Source organism: Saccopteryx leptura, chromosome 2, assembly GCF_036850995.1.
Source record: "Saccopteryx leptura isolate mSacLep1 chromosome 2, mSacLep1_pri_phased_curated, whole genome shotgun sequence".
In the NCBI taxonomy this organism is placed as follows: Eukaryota; Metazoa; Chordata; class Mammalia; order Chiroptera; family Emballonuridae; genus Saccopteryx; species Saccopteryx leptura.
In genome coordinates this window covers 297836431-297854331 of record NC_089504.1, presented here as the reverse complement: position 1 = coordinate 297854331, position 17901 = coordinate 297836431, and the positions used below count along the sequence as shown (strand labels likewise).

At 35.5% G+C, this 17901-nt stretch overlaps 1 pseudogene; it reads left to right on the top strand.

Annotated features, from left to right (window-relative positions):
• Nucleotides 1-17901, top strand: part of LOC136392133 (E3 ubiquitin-protein ligase ZNF598-like) — a 47563-nt pseudogene that overhangs the window by 16472 nt on the left and 13190 nt on the right.

Here is a 17901-nt window from a genome sequence, read left to right as displayed (position 1 = left end):
CACAGGAGAAACAAGCATCATCTTCTTTTCTCCTCTCCCTCTCTTTCTTTCTCTCTTCTCCTCCCTTCCAGAAGTCCTGGCTTGTTTGGAGTGAGTTGGCCCCAGGCACTGAGGATGGCTTCAAGGCCTCCACCTGAGGCACTAAAAAAATTGGCTCTGGTTGCAATGAAGAAAGGGCCCCAGATGGGCAGAGTATCATTCTCTAGTGCAGGGGTTCCCAAATTTTTTACATAGGGGGCCAGTTCACTGTCCTTCAGACTGTTGGAGGGCCGCCAGATACAGTGCTCCTCTCACTGACCACCAATGAAAGAGGTGCCCCTTCCAGAAGTGTGGTAGGGCTGGATAAATGGCCTCAGGGGGCTGCATGTGGCCCGTGAGCCGTAGTTTGGAAACACCTGCTCTAGTGGGCTTGCTGGGTGGATCCTGGTTGGGGTGTATGGAGGAGTCTGTCTCTGTCTCCCCATCCTCTCACTAAATAAATAAATAAATAAATAAATAAATAAATAATAAATAAATAAAAAGAAACCTTTAGATAGTTGTTGGATAAAAACAAGTATTCAAGAGCAATCAGAATGATCATTATTATATTTTTTAAGGAGAGGAGGAAAGATCGACAGACAAACTCCCACATGCACCCCCACCAAGATCCATTTGGCAACCCCCATCTGGGGCCAATGCTCTGCCCATTTGGGGCCATGCTTATAACCATGCTATTTTTAGCACCTGAGGTGGGAGCTCTAGGGGGCCATCCTTAGAGCTCAGGGCCTGTAAGCTCAAATCAATTGAGCCATGGCTGCGGGAGGAGTGAAAGAGAGAGGAGAGAGGGGGAGGGGTGGAAAAGCAGATGGTGACCTCTCTTGTAGGCCCTAACTGGGAATCAAACCCAGGATATCCACACGCGGGGCCAACACTGTACCACTGAGCCAACCTGCCAGGGCCCAGAATTATTTTTATTAAAACCATAATGCTACATGTAAGAGAAACATGTAAATGCTACATGTAAACTTTTGTACAGAATTTGGAGATCTTCCATTCAGCAAACATTTATTTCAGCTTCTTCTAAGTTCCAAGTACCATGCTGTGCTGGGAAATAAGGTCTGGTTTTGATGTGGAGAGCTCAGTGTTTAGTCACTGTTGGTTTATTTGTGCTCTCTAAAGTAGCCACATGGTTACAAATGAATACATCTACCTTAGGATACAGCATTTTCATAGAATCATCACTTCAATATTTGATAAAAATCATTCTTATTTTAGACATCTTTAAGTAAGGTTTATAATACAGTACATTATCTCACAAATATTTCTTTATATTCCACTGAAATAAGCAGAGATAAAAACATCATGATCTTTTTAAGACTATTTGAGAGAAATGGTAGACTAAACTAGTGAAAAATCTGAATTATCACAGTTTTCAAGAATGTTACAACTGTCCTTTCAGTCATGCTTAGTCACTTGAATCTAGCTCTACACCGATTCCAGCTATTGGTAATCTGTGATCTCCTAGATTCCCTAGAAATAGTTTGAGTTGTTTCTATTTCTCCTTTTATATTTTAGATAATTTTAAAAAGAAAGAGTAGAAGATAGGTTCACTTTATACCCTAGTCTTCCAACTGAAAATGTCAGATGCGGCGTTTCTCCAAACAGCCTCTCCTTGCTTCCAATTTTTCACAAGAGACCTGGAACTGATGGAAATACCATCTATATGGGGTAGTCTGACTAGCTCTGGAAACTCGTTCTGGATTACAACACAATCCTTTTACGTTTGAGACTCATATTGCTTTTCAGAGAAACCATGTATAACATGCATTTTCATTTAATGAAATTTTGCCAACACTAGGCTCTCACATGTTGTTTTCTTTTGAACCAAATCTAAAACTAGAGAAAAAAGTGTCTGTGCTCCCCCTCTCACTCTGCTGGGAAGTAGAGCGCCAGCTGAATTTTCCAAACATGTTTTTCAGGAGCACATAAATAGAGATCTAGTTAAAAATGCACTCTTTAAAGCTCAATTCAAAGCATTTTATCACAATTAGCTATCCTGGTCATTCACACTGTGCAGATGCTTTTTTTGTCAATATGCAGAGGTTATGACAAGTGATATATAATAACCAGCAGTTGACACATAATAATTGCATCATTGGTTCTCCCCAGATTTTTAAAATAAATACTGAAATATCCCAAGAAGCTGATTTGTAACAATATATACAATAAGAACCAATTCAAATTAATAGAACTCACCACACCAATTGCTTTCCTTTTCAGGAAAATTATAAGCGCCATTAGTTAATGTGTGAAGAAATACATAATGATGATAAATTCTCTCTGTGCAACTCAATAATACTTAAAATAATCATATGTTGAAAGATTTGAGCTGATATTTTCTAGAGACTTTGAAGTAATTTCCATAATTGTAAAGTTTGATGGTTTGTATTAGCAATGGCCTCAAATGTCCCTCTATGACAATTCTACAGAAAACTCCTGTACCTGTTCCCTCCAACACAGACTCATGCATGCACACATGAATACACATATACATACAAACCCATGCATACAAGCATGCACACATATACATTATATACATGCATATATATGATCATATGAGTGTTAGGACTCTCTAAGTACTCTATAGAAGTAAATCATATATCACTTCCTAATTGCAACACAAACTTTCATCACACAAAATACTAATATTTGACAAATGTGATTTTGCCTGTTTAGTTCCCTTAAAAACACATTTCTAGATGTCCAGTGATGATTATACTCTGGCATCTCCTGGGATGGGATTTTTAAAATTGCAATCTTTTATTCCATTTAGTTTTAAGAATTTACCATCTTCACTTCCAACCCTGGATTAGATTCTTTGCAAATATTACTTTAATTGGTCATTTCATGTGCCCTACATTTGCTTCCTCCATACAATATGTCATAGCAGAAAATTCAACCATAAAAATATTTTCCTCTTATTTTCCTAACCTCTTATCTTATTTCTTCCTCTACATATTTCATATCTAAACTCAACTCTATCTATCTCTTTAGAGATATGTTTGCTTGAACTCTCCTACATTTCTTCATCTTCACACATCACTGTGTCCTCACAAACCTTCCTTTCTTCTCTGACTGTAGCTTATCATTAAGTAATCGCTCATGTTCTAACTCATTTGTAAAATTTTCTCTGGCCTTCTAACCTCCCGGGTGTGCTCACTCTTGAATTTCTCTAATACTTTCACATTTACACTCTTCGATACATTTCATATATTTTTGTCCCATTCATTTTTCATATATAGTCTCCCAATTGCATTGTGATTAAAATAGAAAGGATAGACTTGCTAATCTTTTTGTCATGAAATGTTCAGTGCATTTGTTCTATTAAACGCATTTGATTCACTGAGAACCTACTTTCTTTGCAAACTGCTTAATGAATGATAATGAGTCTTTAATGGTGGCATTAGGTTAAAACTCTGGGTAACAAATTTAGTCAGGAATCATTTCCCTTGATTCTCATATGTGATGACATATCTATCTATAACATTAATCCAAATATAGTTTAAAACATCTGTAATAATAATATATTATTCCTGAAATGTATTAATGTTGAGAGATGCTTTCTATTGCCATCATTTTTAATCTGAACATTTAAAATATTCAAATATATTAACATTTTAAGAGTGCCTAAGCTTGCAATGCTGGCCATTGCTAAAAGCAAAGACTTAAAGTCAAGTGGCTGTGGCTTCTATTTGTTGTCTGACCATGTGATTCACTCAATTTCTCCACAGTACATTTGTCTTAGTCAGCTCAGGCTGCTGTAACAAAATACTATAAACTGGGCAGCGTAAACAAAGACAGGTTTCTCCCAGTTCTGGAGTCCAGGACACCCAAGATCAAAGTGCCAGCAGGCGTGGCTCCCTTGTGAGAGCTAGCTAACCGTGTCTTTTCTCTGTGTCCTCCACATGGCAGGAAAAAAAAAAAAAAGCTCTAGTATCGCTTCTTTTTTATAAGGACACTAATCCCATGATGGGGCCCCATTGAGATGACTTGGTCTAAATCTAATTACCTTCCAAAGGCTCTACCTTCAAACACAATCACATTAGCCATTAAGGTGTCAACCTATGAGTTTTTGGGGGGACTCATGCCTTCAGTCTATAACCATACTCATCTATTAAATAGAAATACATTTTAGGAACCATCAAGAAAACTCTTAAATACAGTCTGAGATTCCATGCCATACTCCCTACACAAATCTCTTTATTATGCTCTCCCAGTCTTCCTTCCAATCACTCCGCTCTAAGCACACTGGTCTCTTTACCCTTCAAACTGTTTAGTCTAGTTTCTATCTCGGTCTTCATATTGCGAGTTCCTTCAGCTCTCCCAGGCCACGTTCAAATTCCACCTCTTTGGTGAGATATTCTCTTACCAGTCTTGCCAAAGATAATCCAGATACTCCCTGTTTATTGCCTTCATATTACTTATGTCTGACATATGCATGTTTATAATAGTTAATAAAAGTTAAGCTCCATAGAGCAGAAACTTTGTCTTGTCTGTAGTTGAACCCCTAGTATGTAAACTCTATTTGACATGGAGTGAGCCCACAGTAATTACTTATAGAATAATTAATGATTTAAGAATTAAAATTTAATTTTCTGCTCAGAAGCATTCAATAGTCTCTGTGTTAAGTGTTAACATGCACAAATAATTATTTCAACCTTAATAATCAAAGTAGCTGTTTTATATTCAAGTTCAAAGTTTATAAAATTTTTGAAATAAGAAAGATATTTTCATATGATTTGATGTGAGCCTTTTCATATTTTTCAAAGAATTCACCTTCCTATGTTAATCACATGTATTAAAATTTAAAATAGGTTCATTTAATTATCAATACACAGATGAGTATTTTTAACATAAATGGTTAAAATGGTTTAGATATGCTAAGGCATAATTAGATTTTCTCATGAAATAAAATACCCTCATATTTTTAAGGGCAGACTTTCATAAACTCTATACTGAAGGAAACATAAAAGCTTTAAACAGAATATTTTTAGCTTGGAAATGAAAGGAATAAGACAGCATCGTGTCTCATGAAGGTGTCATTATCTTCATTCTTCTTCTGTCCTTTGGGTTATCACCATCGATTTCTCTCCCACGAGTTGTCATCAGTCATGCTCCATGTACTCTTTTTGTCATCTTCTTCCCCTTACTCTCTATCACAATTCATCTGTCTCCCCTCTTTTCATTATTTTTAATTTTACTTTTCCTAACTTAATAGGCAAATAGAGATACTAGTATGGTAAAAGTGATGACTGACAAAATATAAGAAATGAGAAAAAAACCCCAAAAATACAACCAGGTAGTGTTAGTATCACCCCTCCTCACATCCAACCCTTTTCCTAAATAGACAATGGCTCAAAGGAAAAAGCATTGGAAACTATAAATAAATAAAAACACAGCATATGAAAACTTACACAATACAATATAAACAGTGTTCAAAGGAAAATGTATAGCTGGAAATACTTTTGTTTAAAAAAAAATAGAAAAATGTCAAATCAATAACCTCACCTTCCACTTTAAGGCACTGGAGGAAAAGAACAAAATGAACCCAAAACAATAAGGAGGAAAAAATATAATAAGAGCTAGCATGAAAAGAAATAAAATAGACAATAAAAAAATAATATAACAACCTAACAAAACCAAAAGTTAATTTTTTTGAAAAACCAGCAACATTAACAATCCTATAGGTCAATTAACCATGAACAAAAGAGAGAAGAGTAAAATTACTAACATCAGGAATGAAAGAAGAGACATCATTGCCTATCTTACAGACATACTACTAAACCAAGTACAATAATGTATAAAAAAGATTATACAATATGGTCAATTATTTATCCTAGGAATATAAAATTAATTTAATATCAGAAAATCAATTACTATAAAGGCTCAGATCAACAGAATAAAGACAGAACCACATAATATATCAACAGATACACCAAAAAAGTATTTAAAATATGCAAGAACCCTTGTGATGAAAAGGCTTAAATATTCAAAATAAAAGGGAGATCCCTCAACTTAATTAAAGACATGTCAGGAAACCTCAACAAGGTTGTTGGAATATTCAGATTACTAAATAACTGACCTAGGGAAATAATACAAGTCTGATTCACTAAAAGCAAGTCATTCATTTAATTAATATTATAATGGCTTTGAGTGATTGTCAATAATAAAAACTAAGACAGAAGAAAGAATAAAACAGTCTGAGGTCAACAGAATTAAAATGATTAGTGACATTATAAAGCCAATTTAGCTAAGATTGCAAAAAGTTATATAAGTGGGGATAATATAACATCATTAAAAATTATATGTGAACCATTAACCTTAAAATCTCATTTGAAATGTTTTCCCATAAGAAGCGTGAGAATATTCAGATTGTAACCAACACTGTTATTTTAGTAAAGAACCCATTGGTAGAAATCTCAAAGGGGCATGGTCATTTTGAGGCATATCATATACAAATGCCTACAAACACTATGAGACAGGTAAGACAAATTCTTTGACTTTCTTTCTACTGAGAAATTAGATCTAGTTTTAGTCTTGAATCTGTGAAGACAGTGACTAATCAATAGAAAAGAGGAGACATGACATTCTAGGCACAAAACCAAAAAACAGGCCACTTCAACTTTCTGTTTCATGCTACAATCCTTACAGAGCCTTGAGGCTCCAAAAGTATCTGGCTACACTAAGAGAGCCATGTATGCGAGGCTGGAACATCTAGGTGCTCTGTTTAGAAACTCCAGGAGTGTCCAACCTTCCAGCCATTCCCAGTCAAGGAGCCAGATATGTACATGAAACCTTGAACACTCTGGACCATCCCATCCACTGGCTGAGTCTTACCAAGTGCCCTCAGTCTGTATCATATAGAGGAAAAGCATCATTCAGCTGAGCCAGTCTCCAAATTCTTGACCCACAAAGCTATAAGGAATGAAAACATGGTAGCTATTTTATGCCCTAAGTTTCTTTTTTTAATATATATATATATTTTTTTATTCATTCATTATTTTTTTAGAGAGAAGAGGGAGAGAGAGAGAGAGAGGGAGAGAGAGAGGAGAGACAGAGAGAGAGAAGGGGGGGAGGAGCTGGAAGCATCAACTCCCATATGTGCCTTGACCAGGCAAGCCCAGGGTTTCGAACCGGCAACCTCAGCATTTCCAGGTCAACGCTTTATCCACTGTGCCACCACAGGTCAGGCGCTTTTTTTTTAATTTTTATTTTATTTATTTATTCATTTTAGAGGGGGGGGGAGAGAGAGAAAGAGAGAGAAGGGGGAGGAGCAGGAAGCATCAACTCCCATATGTGCCTTGACCAGGCAAGCCAGGGTTTTGAACCGTCAACCTCAGTGTTTCCAGGTTGACGCTTTATCCACTGCGCCACCACAGGTCAGGCTATTTAGCATATTTATCTACATTAAGGTAATCCAAATATGAAATTTTGCTATAATATTATATATATTTTTTCTTACCTGAAGGGCAATCATTAATCATTCTGTTCTTGTTTACTTTCATATAAAATCTATGTAAAGTATTTATAGAAAAGATGACATACCTGTATGTAGAAATATTAGAAAGGCAATAACATCTAACACCTCAACCTCAACAGTAGGCTCTAATAAGCAGGAGATATTTCTGTACCAGTTACTAAATTCAGTAATTAGAGACAGGGGTACTAACAGAGCTATGGATGGTCATTTGTTTCTTATTAAACAAACGTACTGGAAAGAACAGCTTACAAACTTAACTAACAGTTCTCTTTTTTGGGTGTGATGGTCTCTATGCTTAAGTCCTTCTTTAAGGCAGCCACAAATACCATGTTATACATATAGACAGACTAGGTAAGGGCCTCCAATTAGCAAAACTCCTTCAAATTCTTCTGCAATAAGATCTCAATCCTTTTTCAGTTTCACAGGTTTTAGACTGGACTCAAGCTGCATTATTAAAAAACAGGCCCCTTCGCAACTTAGCAACTGTCAATGCTGAGAGACAAGCTGGCAGCTCTGAATGACACACTGACAATGACAGCCAGCTGCCAGGAGCATGAATGCCTCCTCTGAGTATCTATTTAATTCTTTGATAGTATTTTCCATCTCATATAATCAATTATTTATAGGACAATAGGTCATGTAAACTAAAATGAGTAAATATTAAATGCATTCTCTTCAACACTGTTCATTTCAGCAATACCACTGGATATTATAAAACATATATCCCAAAGAGTTTAAGTACTTATGTATAATTCACATGCCTTGGTTTAGGATATTGAGAGATATGCTTACAACAAATAAATTGATATCAATTAAAACAAAGCCTTAAATAGTAGCTGAAAAACCACGTGGTTAGTCAAGGAATCAGGAGTATAAATTGAAATACCAACTTCCAAATTCTGGAAGTGCCTTCCTACACCCTAGTCACAGTAAGTTAATTTTCTCCTTTTTTATATTTGTGTCAATTGTCTAAAAATGTCCTCTGATGGATATAGTAAATGTCTAACCTAAGAGTCACATACATACTGCTTCTGTTTCTTTAATGCAGTGGTTCTCAAAGTGTGCACCAGGGAGCACTGGTGCACCCTAGAAGATTTCCAGGTACACCCCATGGTATTCCAGAGAAATATGTGCCTGTTGGGGACCAAAAAGCCAACAGGATTTTTGGAGTTTAGATTTTTGGGAGACAGAGGTGTGGGTAATTGGTTATAAGCTGACAGTCTGCCCAACCCCCCACCTCACTTGCCTGAAGAGGTTGCAAAAGGCTGTTAAGCTGTGGTGCTGGATTGTTTTACACTACCCCCATGTTCCCCAGAAAGACTGGAGGCAAGTTTCTTCTATCCTTTGTTTGGTGTAAAGTTAAGATGATATTTATGGTGGGGGTTTTGGATTGATGATTAAACACAAGGAATTGTCTCTTAAAGCCTTTTGGATTATAAAAGAAGAATATGTGGCAATATCTAAAAAAGCTTTGAACATTTTACTCAATTTTCAACATCCTATTTATGTGAATTAGGATTTTCTACCCTCAACACAATTAAGAGTAAAAAGTGAGGAATTCTTCAATGTATTGATGAGGAAATAAGAATTCTCCTTTCAAATATATGCCCAAACTTTGAAGAAATCACTAGGACACATCAGGCTCATGTTTCTCATAAACACAAGAATAAAAAAACTTAACTCATTCATGCTGGGACTTGCCGAATTTACTAAATCTTACTAAGAATGTATCTATATATATAAAAAGATAACTTTTTCTGTTTTTTTTATTTTTTTATTATTTTTTTCTTCTATAATAATTTTATTTTTTTAATGGGGTGACATCAATAAATCAGGATACATATATTCAAAGATAACATATCCAGGTTATCTTGTCATTCAATTATGTTGCATACCCATCACCCAAAGTCAGATTGTCCTCTGTCACCTTCTATCTAGTTTTCTTTGTGCCCCTCCCCCTCCCCCTTTCCCTCTCCCTCTCCCCCCTCCCCCCATAACCACCAAACTCTTATCAATGTCTCTTAGTCTCACTTTTATGTGCCACCTACGTATGGAATAATGCAGTTCCTGGTTTTTTCTGATTTACTTATTTCACTTCGTATAATGTTATCAAGATCCCACCATTTTGCTGTAAATGATCCGATGTCATCATTTCTTATGGCTGAGTAGTATTCCATAGTGTATATGTGCCACATCTTCTTTATCTAGTCATCTATTGATGGGCTTTTTGGTTGTTTCCATGTCCTGGCCACTGTGAACAATGCTGCAATGAACATGGGGCTGCATGTGTCTTTATGTATCAATGTTTCTAAGTTTTACAAATTCTAAAAAGGATAACTCAAAAAATGTAATATAAAAATCTTTTTTTATGTTAGAATAAATTTAATTTTGTCATATTTATTTCATTTAATTACCATAAAAGCACATTTGGACTTTAAATATATTTTTTTAATATCTGAATTAATTATTATAACATATTTTTCAGAAATTTGTATATAGTGCACCTACAATTATTTGTAGGATTTTAAATGTGCCCCGGCTTCAAAAGTTTGAGAACCACTGCTTTAATGACTAGATCTGGCATAGCCAACCACCCTAACTTATTTTCAAACTCTAGTGCCATCAAATACCCCTCAGGCACCAAACAAAATAGAGTTCTTGACCATTTCTTACATTTATAGACTTGATTCTAATGTTCAGAAACTTTGTTTACTATTGTGCCATTTACTTCTGTAATGACCTGATGATGTGTCACAATATGTCATCCTTCTGACATTTGCTTCTCCTTGGATACAACATCATAGTGTTATTTACATAATTATAACTTCTTAATTCCTGTCTTAAGATACCTCTTTTCCTGAAATCTAACACTTTAACATCTGGACTGCAAATGTGGCATTTAACCCTTTGAGGAGTGAGTATTTTGTTAACCCTTTGAGTGAGGATGTACATGAACATTCATAATACTCAGAGGGATAAGAGACCAGCAAGAGTAAGAATGGTTCACACAGAGAGAGACTGGGGTGTGCCAGCTATTACGGCGGCTGCTTACAGTTGTCCTCTCATTGGTCTTTAACCAGGGACCTTCAGGCTATCACAGCTCAGATTTTTTACATACAAGGGAAATAAGCCTCACTATAATTAAATGTTATCAAAAGACAGAGTATAGACATGCTTCCTTCATCAGAAGAGCAAAAACTCCACTTCTTGGTGATTAAATTCTGGGAACTCGGAACAATATATGAAGGTTGTACATTGAAAAGTAACTGCAAAATAATTCTTGTTTACTAAAAACTGAAATGTAAATCAGTGAAACTTAATAAACCAGGCATTTTAATAACCATAAACTAATACTTGCAATCTTATTGCAAATCTCATCTGAAACCCCATATTCAAGGAGTTAATATGTGAAATTACCCTAGCAAGTTATTAAGTATAATCACTGAATACCAGAAACATAACACTTCAAAAGGGAGTATAAAATCATTGCACTTTGCTTATGTAGATAAGACATACAAAATCCTATACATCTTGCCTGTGCATGGGATTAATTAATTAGCTTTAGACTAGTATTAAATAACTTACATTGTGGAAACAAAATATTAAAAATAGTACAATATTTTATTTTAAGCACAGCATTCAAATGCAGTATTTAGATAAAGAATTTCCATAAACAATGATAATTCTAACATGGACAAACATTATATATGATATATATATTGAATACATATACAGTGTGTCCGTAAAGTCATGGTGCACTTTTGACCCATCACAGGAAAGCAACAAAAGAAGATAGAAATGTGAAATCTGCACCAAATAAAAGAAAAACCCTCCCAGTTTCTGTGGGTTGATGTGGCAGCATGTGCGCATGTGCAGATGATGACGTAACACCGTGTATACAGTGGAGCAGCCCACGGCCATGCCAGTCGGCCAGTCGAGATGTGAACAGTACAGAGGAAAGTTCAGTGTGTTCTGTGGCTCACTAAATTTGAATCTGCGACCAAAGTGCAACGTGAATATCGGCGTGTTTATAACAAAACACCACCACATAGGAATAACATTACTCAATGGGATAAGCAGTTGAAGGAAACCAGCAGTTTGGTGGAGAAACCCTGTTCTGGTAGGCCATCAGTCAGTGATGAGTCTGTAGAGGCTATATGGGATAGCTACCTAAGGAGTCCTAAAAATATCTGTGTGTGCATGTGCTTGACAATTACACCTAAGCAAGATTACAGTTCATAAGGTGTTAAAGAAACATCTCTGTTTTACAGGGTACAAATTGCGGCTGTTGCACGCTATCAAACCAGTGGATAGACCCACATGATGCGTGTTTGCTACAGATATACTTCATGAGATCGACAGTGATGCAAAATATTTGCAGAAGATTGTGTTTAACAATGAGGCGACCTTCCATATCTGTGGACATGTTCATTGCCATAACATCAGAATATGGGCTGCTGAGCATCCTCATGCCTACGTTGAGTATGAACGTAACACCCCTAAAGTGAACGTGTGGTGTGGCCTGATGCATGATAAGGTGATAGGCCTTTTTTTTTTTTTTTTTTTTTTTTTTTGCGGAGCAGTCTGTGACAGCAAAGTCCTGTCTTGACATGTTGGAATTGTATGCAGTGCCACAATTTCCAGAAGGTGTCATCTTTCAACAGGATGATGCTCCTCCACACTACGCCACCATTGTTCGTGAGTTTCTAGATAGAACATTCCCCCTGCGGTGGATAGGAAGGGGTTCTGTCAAGCCATGGCCACCACAATCCCCAGATCTGACGCCCTTAGACTTTTACTTCTGGGGTTATGTGAAGAAACTTGTGTACATTGAATGTATCAACAACATTAATCACTTAAAACAGAGAATCACAGATGTTATTCACTCTGTTACCCCAGACGTCCTTACCCGTGTGTGGCAAGAACTTCACTATTGTTTGGATGTGTGTAGGGCAACAAATGGAGCCCACATCAAACTGCACTGAATAGATATGAAACTGGGAGAGTTTTCCTTTTATTTGGTGCTGATGTCACATTTCTTATCGTCTTTTGTTATTTTCCTGTGACCGGTCAAAAGTGCACCATGACTTTATGGACACACTGTACATCATATATAAAACTGAGTGATGTTTGTGGGAGAGCCAATGCATACTGACTCCTGAGACCCAATTTTTAACCTTCAAAAATTTTGAACTTTTTAAATTAAACACTATTATTAAAAATTAAGTTATATAAACATAATTAATAAAACAGTAAATATGAAGGTAATTCACAATAAATATAAATAATTTTCTAATTATTTTTACCTCATGTTACTATTACATAAGCTCTTGAGGTTATTACATCTTTTGTTTCTGTACAGCAGCTATGCTATACAATGGTATGCTACTGCACCTGTCGGTCCAGCTTTGTTGAATGATGTCACATTTAGAGCTTGAAATTAGCCATGAGACAAGAATTTCAACTATCAAAATAAGCAAACACTAAAAATTAGGTTATATTCCTGGAGAGTCAGCTGTTGAACATTTATCAGTACACTCCTGTATATAGTTTCATGATTATTTTCATTAATTCTCAAAGACCACTATGTCAATAACAACAACACAGCAGATAGATGAGTCAGGCAGATGGAGATAAAAATAATGATGAAGCTGTTTTCAGAAGCTGCTTTTATATCTACAGCCAAATGAGTTTTCTAGTCCTATGATGCATAATTAGAGTCACCCCTGGTCCCAAACTAGCTGACATCTGCAAGCTATTCTTGAGCAATCAGTGTGGTGCACAGCTGCCCGGTAACTGGCAAACCCACAGATGCAGGACAGAGAGAGGAAGTGCTGCGCCTAGCCTGCTGTGCAATGTCTCCCGAAGTCATAGAATCCTGTGGCTATGGGTGGACTGCTTGTTACCAATACAAAATAACAATGGCTAAATAAAACAGATTTCCTCCATCGTAGCAGGTCGGAGTGTTCCATGACTTGCTGTCTGCCATCCTGAAGAAGTCATGAGTGCCTAATATGATTAACAGCAGGACCACCACCTCATTTGCATCAGCTAGCAGCAAAAAAGAGAAAGAAAAAAAAAAAGAAAGACAAAACAAAACAGCTCAAGCTTCCTTATAAGGAGACTTTCTAAAACACCACCCAACAGTTTCCACAGAATCAGTGAAATCTTAGTTACCTGGCCACAACTATTGTAATAAAAACTGGTAAATTTAGTCTTTTAGTTATAACACATTGATATTTGAGATAAAGTTTATGATCTGTTTTTAATATTACAAGAGAGAATATATGGAGAATCTTAACCCTATTCACCAATTACATAATAGCTGAGTGGGAAGAGAGACCAAAAAATGTCAGTGTAGTTCAGTGGTAGTCAACCTGGTCCCTACCGCCCACTAGTGGGATTCCAGCTTTCATGGTGGGCAGTAGCTGAGCAACCAAAGTATAAATAAAAAGATAGATTTAACTATAGTAAGTTATTTTATAAAGATTTATTCTGCCAAACTTAGTGAAAATCCAACATAAAGTACTTGGTAAGTAATTAGTATTGTTATATACTTTAACTTGCTGTAACTCTGCTTTATAAATTTTATAAAGTAAAGTTACTTCCCTACTTTATAAATCACCATACTGTGGAACCAGTGGGCAGTTGGAAAATTTTACTATTAACAGAGATACAAAAGTAGGCAATAGGTATAAAAAGGTTGACTACCCCTAGTGTAGTTGAATGCTAATCTAGAAATATAAAGCATCGTAAACCATTGCTTACCATCACCTCAACTTTGCCACTCCTTGAATCCAGTATGATGAAGACAGTGGAAATCTCACACACAGAAGCATATAAAATAAGAATACTACACAATTGCAAGAGAAGTCACAAAAAATTAAAAAACTATATAAAAATAAATTCTAATAACTTTGCATGTAATTAGTCATGGGGTTTAGAAAAAGAGGGAGTGGTTAATTCTTTATTCCTACAAAGCATTCCATATTTAACATAAAAGTAAACTAAACCTCAGTTATTGTGACCAATTTGTAAGAAAAACCTACATTGTTGAAAAGCTAAAATATAGTATATTCTAAAGAAAAGAAATGTAGTTTAAGCACATTAAATTATCAATTGTCTCCAAAACTGTTTTAAAAAGCATGACCTCTGTAAGTCTTTAATAGTCTTCTGCAATAAACATAAAAATTCTATAATAAACAAAAAAATCAGTAAACCTACATGTTACTTTTAAATAAATCTGATTTTCTGAAGAAATTGAAGGTGTCTTCTTAAGTAGATTAATCATTATTACAACATGCAATAGCAAACACTTTATAGATACTATGAGTTTAAGCATTATTCTAATGCTTGTCTAAATTTCTGCAAATTCTGAAACACTGATGTCTCAATTAAGACTTTAAATTCTAATTTTTGCAAAGACACGGAAAGTTTCAATATCAGTAATGCACTCTTCAGTCCTGACGAATGCCTGAAAGAGTGCTGTGCCATTATAAAGTGATTCAGCTAGAGAGGAACACTAATGTGCTCTAATAGCTCTTCCTAATGTGACTTCTCAGTATTTTTGTAATCACCAGTGCAGACACTTAACATTACGTGATCAAGTTAGCATGTTTTAAACACTTTTTTTTTGAACTAACGAATAAATCAGCATGTTTCTAGATGCTTCTGAGGAGGCCTAGTCTCTACCTACAAAACAGAAGTTTTAACATCCGCCTGTATTATGCCCAGGCTATACGATTTCCTCCTTCCCATTCAACTTCAACATTGGAATCATTTTTAATCAGAGACAATAAGCATGATAATCAAATGCAAAGCAGAATAGCTCACAGTGAATGTTTGTTCTAATGAGAACTAACTTCTGCTTATGTCAGATAATTTAGCTCTCAGTCATAACTGACTATTAAGCCAGAAAAAAGTCTAAGCAACCTATGATAAATTCCTCCAGAATGCTAAAAAAATAATCCTCCTATAACCTTAATGAATTTTCTCATTGTTAAAGATGTCATAGTTTCTCTAGAGCCACAAGGCACCCATGTCACATGCTTCATCAATTCTCAGTCTATGTACAGTCCTTCAATTAATATCTCAGATGATAGAAACACTAATAAAAACTCTACTTGATCTAGCTATGCTCATTTGTTGAGCCTGCAAGGTTAAACTAGTCTAATTAAAGGTGGTGGTGAATTTTAAATGACTTTTACATCCATTCTTCTATCCTCCAGACATAGTTCAGAAGACCTGAATATTAACACTATCTTCAGGCTTGCTTTTAATAACATAAATCTTACATGGTGATACAGCTCATGCAAAAAACAGAACCAGGCAAACTTAGTGTCATAAGATTAATTTGTTTCTTAACCAGAAGAACCGATAAGCATTTGGTTGCCCTAATCTCTGAGGGGTCACTGGGATGGGTTTTCTCCTTACATCATTTTCAGAAACATCAACATAATAATGCATATAGGTGTGCTTAAAAAAAGGATTGGTTTTTAAATATTGTAAAATATCTATAGTTTGCCCTTTGTAGATTTAGATTACAATAACAAAACAACCAAAATGAGATTCTAAAAAACAAAACAAACATATGTAACAATAAGCTGAGAATCAGTTCTGAATCTTGATGAAATTGAAACTGTCAGATGATTTTCTTCCTTTTCATTCAGATAAAGTGGGGTCCCCACATATTATATTGAGACTGGATCCCTAAGTGTTTGGGGTAGACACAGTGGTGGTCCTGAATGGACACCAGGTTTGCAGTGGAGTTTTGAAAGGTAGAGGCAAAATAACAGCAAAAGCTAGGCACAAATGTCTGGCTTCTACTTAAAAAAGTATAAGAAGTACCAGTATAACAACAACAACAAAAAAGCTCAATAATCTACAAAATCATTAACTTTTCTGGAAAATGTCTTGGAGGTGAAATAGGAAGTCAACCAATTTGCTTAAAATTTAAGGAAACACAGGTACTTCCAAGAAAAAAAATGGCCCATGGACAGAGAATCATGTTGAACAAGGCATGGGAAGAAGATCAGGCCACCTTGCCAGGAGCTAATTCAGCTGTAATGTATATTGTTAACAAATTGTTAAAAGTTGAGTATGGATTAGGGGGATTAGTATTATAGAATCCCTTGGACCTGTACACATAAGGGTAATTTTTAACCAATGACAGGCTCTTCACAGAATAGCTTGGATGCTCAGGGGAAAGACTGTAGGTGAGTTGGGTACTGAATAAAGTCTAATCCGTGGTGCCAGATTGGGTGGGTGGGGATGGTCACTACTTCAGGAAATACATAAAGCCCTGCAGAAAGCCCTTCTAGATTTTTCCCTTATTTCCCCATTTATAAGATGCAGCTTTTTCTGAATAATGTGGAGTCTAAAAATGGGGTGCGTCTTAACAGTGGTTGTAGACTTTTTTTACTTGTACTTCCTGCTCTTTTGCGCTTGTTTTTGCACTCGTTGTAGGTGAATAAAACATGAGTTGAGTTCAATAACTTTATGTAATACGTTTTTTCAAATTTCAGGCCCCAAAATTAAGGTACATCTTGTACATGGGAGCATCTTATACATGGGGAAATATGGCACTTGCCATAAAAGCTTTAAAACTGCCATGGAAATGGAAACAAGTCAGGAAAAAGGAACACACCTGCTACCAAGCAGAAAAGGAGCATGAAACATCCTCATTCAGATCACACGATAACTCCTACCAGGAAGGGAAACTGAGAGTCCCAGTTACAGAGATCTAGGGACTCAGGGACGCTTTTGTCTTGTATCAATACAGAAAGAACCCAGATTCAGATTTAGATATGGCCCAATTGTTATAACTACCAGACAGGGAGTTTAACATAATTATAATTAACATAAAGACACTGGTAAAAAGATGTACAATTTGTATGAACAGATGGGAAGTACAATGGAAAATTTAAATTAAACCTAAAATAAAACAAGTACAATTTGAGAATAAACAGAAATTAAAAATAAAAGCAATAGAAAACATGCACATACTAAATCAGAAACTGCATATTTAATAACCATCCCACTGGATTCTCATTTTCATTGAAGTTTAAAGCATTTTTATTTAGTATAACTGAAGTAAAACTGTCAGCAATAGCTCCAAAAGAAGGGGTAAAAAATAAAAAAAAAACACAAAAATTATTTGCCATAAATATTAATGTATAAAACTAAGCATATCAGGTTAAAATGTAAACATATGTTCATAATGTCCACCGAGATACAACTATAATAATATATTTTGCACATTATAAAATACATATAAAATGGATATTTAGAAGTATGAAATAAACAAAATGTTTTAAAATATTCCATTTTTTATTTTTAATGGTATAGAATTTTTCTCACTAAATTTATTAGTAATGATGTTA